Source organism: Argentina silus (genome assembly GCF_951799395.1).
Source record: "Argentina silus genome assembly, chromosome: 7".
NCBI lineage: Eukaryota > Metazoa > Chordata > Actinopteri > Argentiniformes > Argentinidae > Argentina > Argentina silus.
In genome coordinates, this window is record NC_139661.1 from 7,130,244 (window position 1) to 7,138,859 (window position 8,616).

Genomic DNA, 8,616 nt, shown 5'->3' on the forward strand with positions numbered 1-8,616 from the left:
CCATTGTACTCAACCAATAAAATGAGTTATTTGTCCCAGAGTCCTTGAGCCAAGCTTTCACCGGCACCTGCAGTTTGTTATTCACGTGTTATTACATACATATACAGTAACATATGTTATTACAACATGATGTCTATAGTTCAGAGTGGTTTCTTGATGTCTGCATGGAAGTACCTGAGGCTGGAGTGGAGACAGACAGGTCTTTGGACCAGCAGTGAAGTCACAGTAGACCACAAACGCATCAGCTGGGCTGCCCTGATTAGGGTCTATGTAATACACCCCTGGAACACAACAAACTTTGTGAAGTGGGTTACTTACACAACAAAGGGAGCTAGGTTATTTATATCAGCTTGTTGTTCTGTACAGTACAATAAGGAAAGCTAGTCAAGTTGACGTTCATCTCTAATGGCACTGCAAAGGGTATAATGAGTCCAATGTAATGACAAGGATCCTCTGTGGCTCAGGTGGTACAGCATGGCCCTAACAACGCTTAGGTTGTGGGTTCGATTCCCGCTGGGACCATATATACTGAAAAATGTATGCACTCACTGCAATGTAAGTCGCATTTGGGTAAAAGCATCAGCTAAATGACATATATTATATTACGATACTGTAGCTTCACACTCTGGGCTCAATTTAATGAAACAAATTCAACCCCTGTGGACTGAGCTCAGTCTGACCCTTAGTGAAGTTAGGATGGGAAAGCCAGAGCTCCAGGCAGGTGGTGGCTGGATGCTCTTTGGTGCCATCTGGTGGATCTATGACCAAGCGCAGGTCCTGGTGTAAGGAGTCCAACAGAGACTGGATCAGGAGGTAATTGGGCCTGTCTGACATATACATGAGGTCCTGACCAGACAAGTGGAAAACAAGGAGAAGGTATACAGTATGAGAAATATGCATAGCCGAATGGGTCAATGTAGGCTACATGACAGTTGCAGAACTAAAATGAGGCGTTTGAATTGGCTTTGATAGATTACCAACAACTTGCCTTCAGTTGGGTCAGAGTGAGGTTCAGAGGAGTCCCAGGGGGACCCGGAGGTCCAGGGAGGCCCTAGAAAACATAATAAAAACAAACACAATATGAATGTTCTGTCAAACATCATCATCTCAGGTAGGAACCCTTTCAAAATCATTAGAAAGGGTTCAAATCGATATAAAACAGCTGGTATTGTAATATTACAATTCTGTTAATGTTACAATTCTGTTACAATTACTGTGTGGAGGACCATATACTCACAGGGAAGCCTCTCACACCAACAGCACCTGGTTGTCCATCATATCCTTTCAAGCCCTGGTGATTAGGTAGATATTTAGACAATGTCTTCTGAGCGAATTCATTATCCTTCATATCATGCACTCATTATAAGCGCATGTATTGAAGATGTCAATGTGTAACTCTACAATATTTGCAAGGGAAGAGTTAACTCAGCAGATGTATGTATGTGTGTTGAGACAGTTGTCCCATACAGACTGTACCTTTTCTCCAAACAGCCCCTACAGAAAAACAAAAAGACATTGACTGCTTCAGAATGACACTTATTTGAATTCTCCTCATTGATTTTAGCCAAGCTATACCTCAGAATGTAAAGACAGGGATCACTTACAGGCAGTCCTGGTAGACCTGGAGTCCCCCATCTACCAATAGGACCAATATCCCCCTGGGAAGACACAACCAATGTCATTTAATTTTGCATTCTCATTGCAATCAATGGAACATCAATAGAATTTCACCTGCTCTCCCTTCAGGCCTCCTCTTCCTGGCTCCCCCAAAGGACCTTGTGTCCCCTGAAACAGACACACACAACTGACTCAACACATTACAGCTTCATGGAACTGTGTCCTTCATACAGGAAATCAAGAGGGATATAAAGATGTGATGACTGAGGGAAGATCAGGGGGTAGGTCAATGACTTCAATGTCTACAGTAATCTGTAAATCTGTTCACATTGACTGTGAATTAAATCATTTAGGAGGATGTTAATGTTTCAGTGTTTTGACTGTACCTTCGACCCCTGACTGCCAGGTGGTCCTGGTGGTCCTATCTTCCCTTCCTCCCCCTGCAAGTTAAGGGGAGAGAGATGAATCTCACAGACATCTCTGTCACAATAGCTTTCACGGATAAGAAGGAATTCAGTGTAGGTCTTACCTCCACACCTCTCTCGCCCATTTCACCTTGCTCTCCTTGTAGGCCAGGTGCCCCCTTAGAGAAAGAGAGAGAGAGAGAGAGAGAGAGAGAGAGAGAGAGAGAGAGACAAACAGTGACACAAAGGAAGGTGAGGACACAGTGATTGAGTTGTACTCTTAATCCTCCTGTCACTGTAAGAGTACACAGCATTTCAAACCAGATAATATGGTTGCTAAAAATAACTCACATAAGGCCCTTGTCTCCCTGGTGGCCCAATTGAACCGAAATCTCCCCTCTTTCCCTGAAGGCCAAAGGAAGGTTGATTAAATGTGATACCCTGTTGAACTTTCACAAACTCCCACCACTGCAAAACATTAGTATGGTATTAAAGGTCAAACTACAGTGTTTGTAATGGCTTTGGATGGTGTATAATTGTGCCAGATATGTTTTCATGGTTAGTTGTCATTACTGACCGTTTCTCCTTTTTTCCCTCTTAAGGCTCTCATTCCAGCTGTTCCTCTTTTCCCCTGGCGTGGACATAAAAACAGTTATCAAATAAAGCACCTTGATTGGTTGAAATGAGAACTATGTAGGAGACAAATCGAATAGACTGGGGTGTAACTCTTACCCTCTTTCCAATGTGCCCAGTCTTCCCCGGATTCCCCTTTCGACCATTGTTCCCCTGAAACAGAAGCCAGCGAGATCCACCATCACCTACCATGTCAGTAGACACATGTACTGTATGATGTCAGAATGGAATAGAATAAACAAATGAATGAGGTTTGAATGGATGAGGTTTGACCTCACCGTTTGACCTTTCGGTCCTTGTCTCCCCTCTGGGCCTGGTGTACCTGTTGGTCCCTACAAAGCAAATAGGTAATGTTGACTTTGTGAAAGAACATTTACTGAGACGTGTTCTGTCCATGGAAATAGTTGTCTGTATCTATTGTGATGATCTGATTATCTGATGAAAAAACTATGTAAAACTGACCAATGGTCCTGGAGTGCCAACAGTCCCCTGAGACCCCGCCTCACCCGGAATTCCCTGCAAGTAGGGATGACAAAAGACATGTCACTCGTGCCTTGTTTACAAAGAGGCCACAACAAGTGTAAACTTCCCATTAATCAATATGGTCCAGAGTTTTTGTTGTGAAGTAGAGTATTATGTTTTATTAATTAGTATTATATTTTTCCTCTACTACAGTACAGTAAGTGCTCTCATTACGTTGGTGGTCAGAGTTACCTCAGATCCAGGTGATGCTTGGGGCCCTCTGATCCCTGGCAGACCCTCTGGCCCCTGGACACAAGGTCAAGCTGTGAGCTTCAATCACTCAGTAACATTAAAACAGACAGAGACGTTTTACTCATGTATAGAACATTGAATAGCTGTTTTTCTGGATGCTAAGCTGTTGTGATCAACCTCACCTGCTCTCCTGGCTCTCCCATCTCTCCTGGCTCTCCTCTGGGTCCCTCAGGTCCAGCGGCAGGCTTTGGACCAATCTCTCCTTGTCTCCCCACACCTCCGGCCAAGCCCTGGAAGATACAAACAAGCATGATCATCTTCATTATAAGAAATGTACATGAAAAGGAATACGTTGTTAAAAATACTGCACCTACAGTATGGATGCAGTACTGCACAGAGATGGAGAATGATTGACAGCGATGTTGCTGTGTCACACACACTGACCTGTGGTCCAGGCTTCCCCATGTCACCTTTCATTCCCCTGCTCCCTGTCACACCCTGTCAGTAGAAGACATAAGCTCAGTAAAAAAGCGAGCCTGTGAGGGATAAATTAGTATAACTGTGTCTTAACTATACATGAACATGAACATGATTATGGTCTCAGTAACTGTGCTGTACCTTAGGGCCTGGGGTTCCAGAGTTTCCAGATGGACCATCAAGGCCTTTCTCCCCCTAGAGAGATGACAACTCCATTTTACTGTACGGCAAAGGCATCATCACCATGAATGCTGAAGAAGGCGGATACCGAAACGCGTTCGTAACTGCTGTGGCAATGCATTCAATGACTCAAAGTAGAGTTCTAGTGAGTGCAGGTTTTATTTTCTTTGTATTATATCATATTATCATGATCACATTATTAACAGAGGTGCTAAGATCCCATTACAGAGTATGAGAGATACCTTCTGCCCTTGAGGTCCATTAGCCCCAGGTGATCCAAAGGGACCTGGAACACCCTGCAAAAAGAACAATTGCTACTGTAGATACAGACATTTCCAGTAATTAGCAATAACACCTAACTATAATGGGTTTTGCTTTGAGTTCAATCCAGTCCACTTCAAACTCACCTCCAGTCCAGACAAGCCTGATGGTCCAGTTTTTCCCATCAATCCCACTTGGCCCTAATGAAAAGACACAGGATCACTGCTACAGTAAAAAGTCAAGCTATCACATACAGTACAGTAAATAATCTACCTAATCACCTCTATCAACAAATGATCAAGCATCAGGATAGAATGAATTGCATCAGCCACTCACTAGTAGTCCTACGTAGCCCTTCTCTCCTTTCACTCCTCTCTTCCCGTTGTCCCCAAGACCCCCCGGTGGCCCCTCTGACCCAGAGAATCCACGCGGTCCCACACTCCCCTATAGAGTAGAAACAAAACAATATACAACATACTGAATGTGATTTGTCTGGTAGAACAGCGAGGATACATTTTTTCAGGATTTCGAATATCAGACAATGTAGGCCACCAGATAACGTACTTTACTGTTACACAGTCAGTTCATCTAATTACCTTTTGTCCTTTGGGACCTGGATCCCCAATATCACCAAATTCCCCAATTTCTCCCTGAAACAGACAATCACAGAACACCATGAAAGCACATGACAAACAGAGCATGGCAGCCTCTGTCTGGAGAACAGCTTGGTAGGTAGGGGAGTACAGCTGACCTCTTTGCCCCTGGACCCAGGCTCACCCTGCAGCCCCTGGGAACCCTGTGGACCTGGCTCTCCTGGGAGGCCCTTATGGCCCGCTTTTCCATAGGGACCTGGAGCTCCCTGTTGTACAGTGAAGGAGATGGAGTCAGAGAGGAGGAGGAGAGAGGGAACAGGGAGATGGACAAACTGATGGAAAAAAAATAGGAAATCCTATAGTGATGATGTCACTGACCTGTCCGCCCTTTGCCCCAGGTGACCCCTCCTCACCAGATGGGCCCGGGAGACCCTAGGATACAGGATACACACAGCAGGGTCATCAATGTCTGCCGTTATATTGATAACCCAATTTATTTTGCTACAGTATAATATACTATGATGTTCATTACACCATGAAAACCTGCTAACCTGCTGACCGTCCAGTCCAGAAGGACCAATGTCACCAGCAGGCCCTGGTATCCCCTACACAAACACAGGTGAACATCAGTGAGGGCAATGTTTCCTGGTAACAAGCAAGTCTATCCTTCACAGACATTACACTCAGCCGTGTGTGTGTTAGCTTACAGTGGGTCCCTCTCACCTGCTCTCCTTTTCCTCCAGCCTGCCCCATCAATCCGTCCATCCCATGAGTACCCTGACACAATAGACAAAGTATATTACCAAAGTTAAAAATAAAACAGTTATAAGTTGACAGTGTATGGAGTTCAAACATTTCAATGTGCATATTCAAGAGGTGCAGAGTCCATACAACATGCAATTTGATTTAGATTTGAGATGAAGCAAGGAGAAAGATGAAAAGTACCCACTCACTGGAAACCCGATGGGCCCGTCTGGCCCCTTTGGCCCCTGAGGCCCCTGGCTCCCTGGGGGACCTGGCTTCCCTGTCCTGCCCTCTGGCCCCTGCAAGCCTGGAGGTCCCTAAAACCATGTACATCTCTTAATTAAAGCACAAGGGAACCAAACCAAGAATACCATATACCACACTAAAAGCCATGGACACAATCAAGAAACCTGATACTCACTGTCAATCCCTGTACACCATTAGGTCCAGTCTCTCCTTGGCGGCCCTGAGGTGGCCAAACAACAGAAAACCCATTATTGAGTCAGGTGTAGCCCCAGGGGTCAGTGAATGTAGTACTTTTAAAACCACTATCTTCCTATGTATTCATAACAAGTCTCAATGGTGAGCTTTGCTCGACTCTTGTTTGCTCACCTGAGGTCCAGAAGGCCCTCTCTCCCCATGATGTCCCTTCAATCCCTGTTGGACACATCAAAATCAGGCTATAAATACTGTATGAATGGGAATTATCCCTCAATATAAGGTTTTTGGTTATTCTCAATCCCAATAAATACTCACTTGAGGTCCACTTTTTCCAGGGAGACCAGCAAAGCCTCTCACACCAAGCTCCCCCTTGGAGCAGGCAGACAGGCAGCATTAATGCAAAAGCAATAACTTTTCAATACCAATATACTGTAGACATTAGGATACTGTAGTATAACACTCCATCTCTCTCAAAGATAACTCACCCTTTTTCCTATGTGACCTGGTCTCCCAGTTAAACCCAATGCTCCTGGATATCCCTGTGCAAACAATGTGTTTACAACGGTTACAACTGATCCTATCAATTAACCCCAAATAAAATGTCCAGAAAGTGCACTCTCCCAGTAACGGTATACTCCACTCTCACGCTGTAAGGTTCGGACAGGCAGGTACAGTAACACTTACATACATGCCCACCGGCCCCTGGGGACCCTCTACTCCAGCTTTCCCTGTGAAGCCCTGGATAAGAGAGGGAGAGACAGAGGTTGTACATACACCCTAACACAGACACCTCAAATCATGCATTGATACTGAGAAGTGTGATGTGTTTCTTCAGTTTGAGACACAGGGTATTAGCTGACTCACCTTCTCACCAGGTGGTCCAGGACTGCCATCTTGTCCTGGCTTTCCTGGGAGGCCCTGTTGGAATCACAATGAGATGACATAAATAGATAGAAAACTATGAGGAGGGGAATGACAGAATGTTGTCTGTGTTACAGATGAAGTTGGACGTACCAGAGCACCCGGGGGACCTATACGCCCTGGCTCACCCCCAAGACCTGGAAATCCCTAGATTTCAGACAGAGACAAAGCAAGTTAAGCAGTAAGCACACATAAAGTATACACATAAACAACAGTCAACGGCTTGACAGATGCAGAACCCTAGCTATATCACATCAAAACACCCATTTCCACGTATACACTGTATACACAGAGTCAGTGATGAGGACTTCAGCTCATTTCTGGGTGTCATGCTGAATGTGACACTGACTGACCCCTGGTGATGCTGAGGGTCTTGTAAACCTTAATAGTCTTGTACTGCGACAGTCTGACATTTACGTGCTTGTATAAAGCAAGAAGTATGACATCACTGCCCACCACAGCCCACTGGCAGACAGTTACATCTTTATCTGAGGACATTTGATATGTTTTCTGACCAGCCACTTCCATTTCCTTGTTTTTTGACTCTAAGAGTAAGGGGAATGATAAAGGGGACATTTTGTTCTGTGGTACAGAGCTTTGATATTTTGTACTGTTGGCCTCTACTTGTTTTGAGCTAAAGTATTTTGCTGTAAGAACCTGACTCACTCTGTCTCCTTTAGTCCCAGAGATGCCAGCTGAGCCAGGAGCCCCCTGTCAGGAACATACATACACCACACATTACACTTATGTTTTTACCACATCAATTCATTGATAAATATTCAGAATTCTGAAATGTAACATTTATTTTTGTGTTAGCACGTTTGAAATAGCTGGATTAGAACCTGAAGTTTGAGATCATTTGTCAGTAGATAATAACGTGGTCAGTAGAAAATTAAGAGTCATGATATGAAAAGTTATAAAATGGGAACCTGTGTACCAGGCTTTCCTTCTGCTCCCTCAGTCCCAGTGTGTCCTCTAAAACCCTACAAGAAAACACAGACATAGACACAAACATGTCTAGCACATAATACAACCTTCAACTAGGACAGCTGATTGTTGGCCACAGTAGAGTATCTTTGGAAGTGTCCTAACCATATGCCATCTAATATTCATATCAGTATGATCAAAGTTCTTACCGGGAGTCCAGGTATACCAAAAAGCCCAGGCTGTCCCATACGACCCTGGGGAAAGAGGCATCAGAGGGATGTCAAAGAGAGAACATCAACTGAATATCCTGGAGGAGGCATATAGCAATGTACTGTATCTAAAATAATACAAAATCCAGGAGAAAGTTACCCGAGGTCCTTTGGGTCCTGACTTCCCGTTGCGTCCTGGAGCTCCCCTTATGCCCTTGGGTGTAAACAAAGAGTGGCAGTCAACAGCAGGATCTTGAAAAGCGATTATAAGGCATAATATGACATGACAGCTTTTTGAACCACCAAAATGTCAATATTGTATTGTATTCATTTCCAATACTTCTTGCATACTTCTTGCATATACGGTATCAGCTCATGGGATACATGATTGTAGACGACAACAGAACATGAGAACTGATGCACAGGAGAGCACTCTAGTTTATTGTAATCATTTTACCAGACTGCAATAAACTCCACTGACCTTTGGCCCCTCCT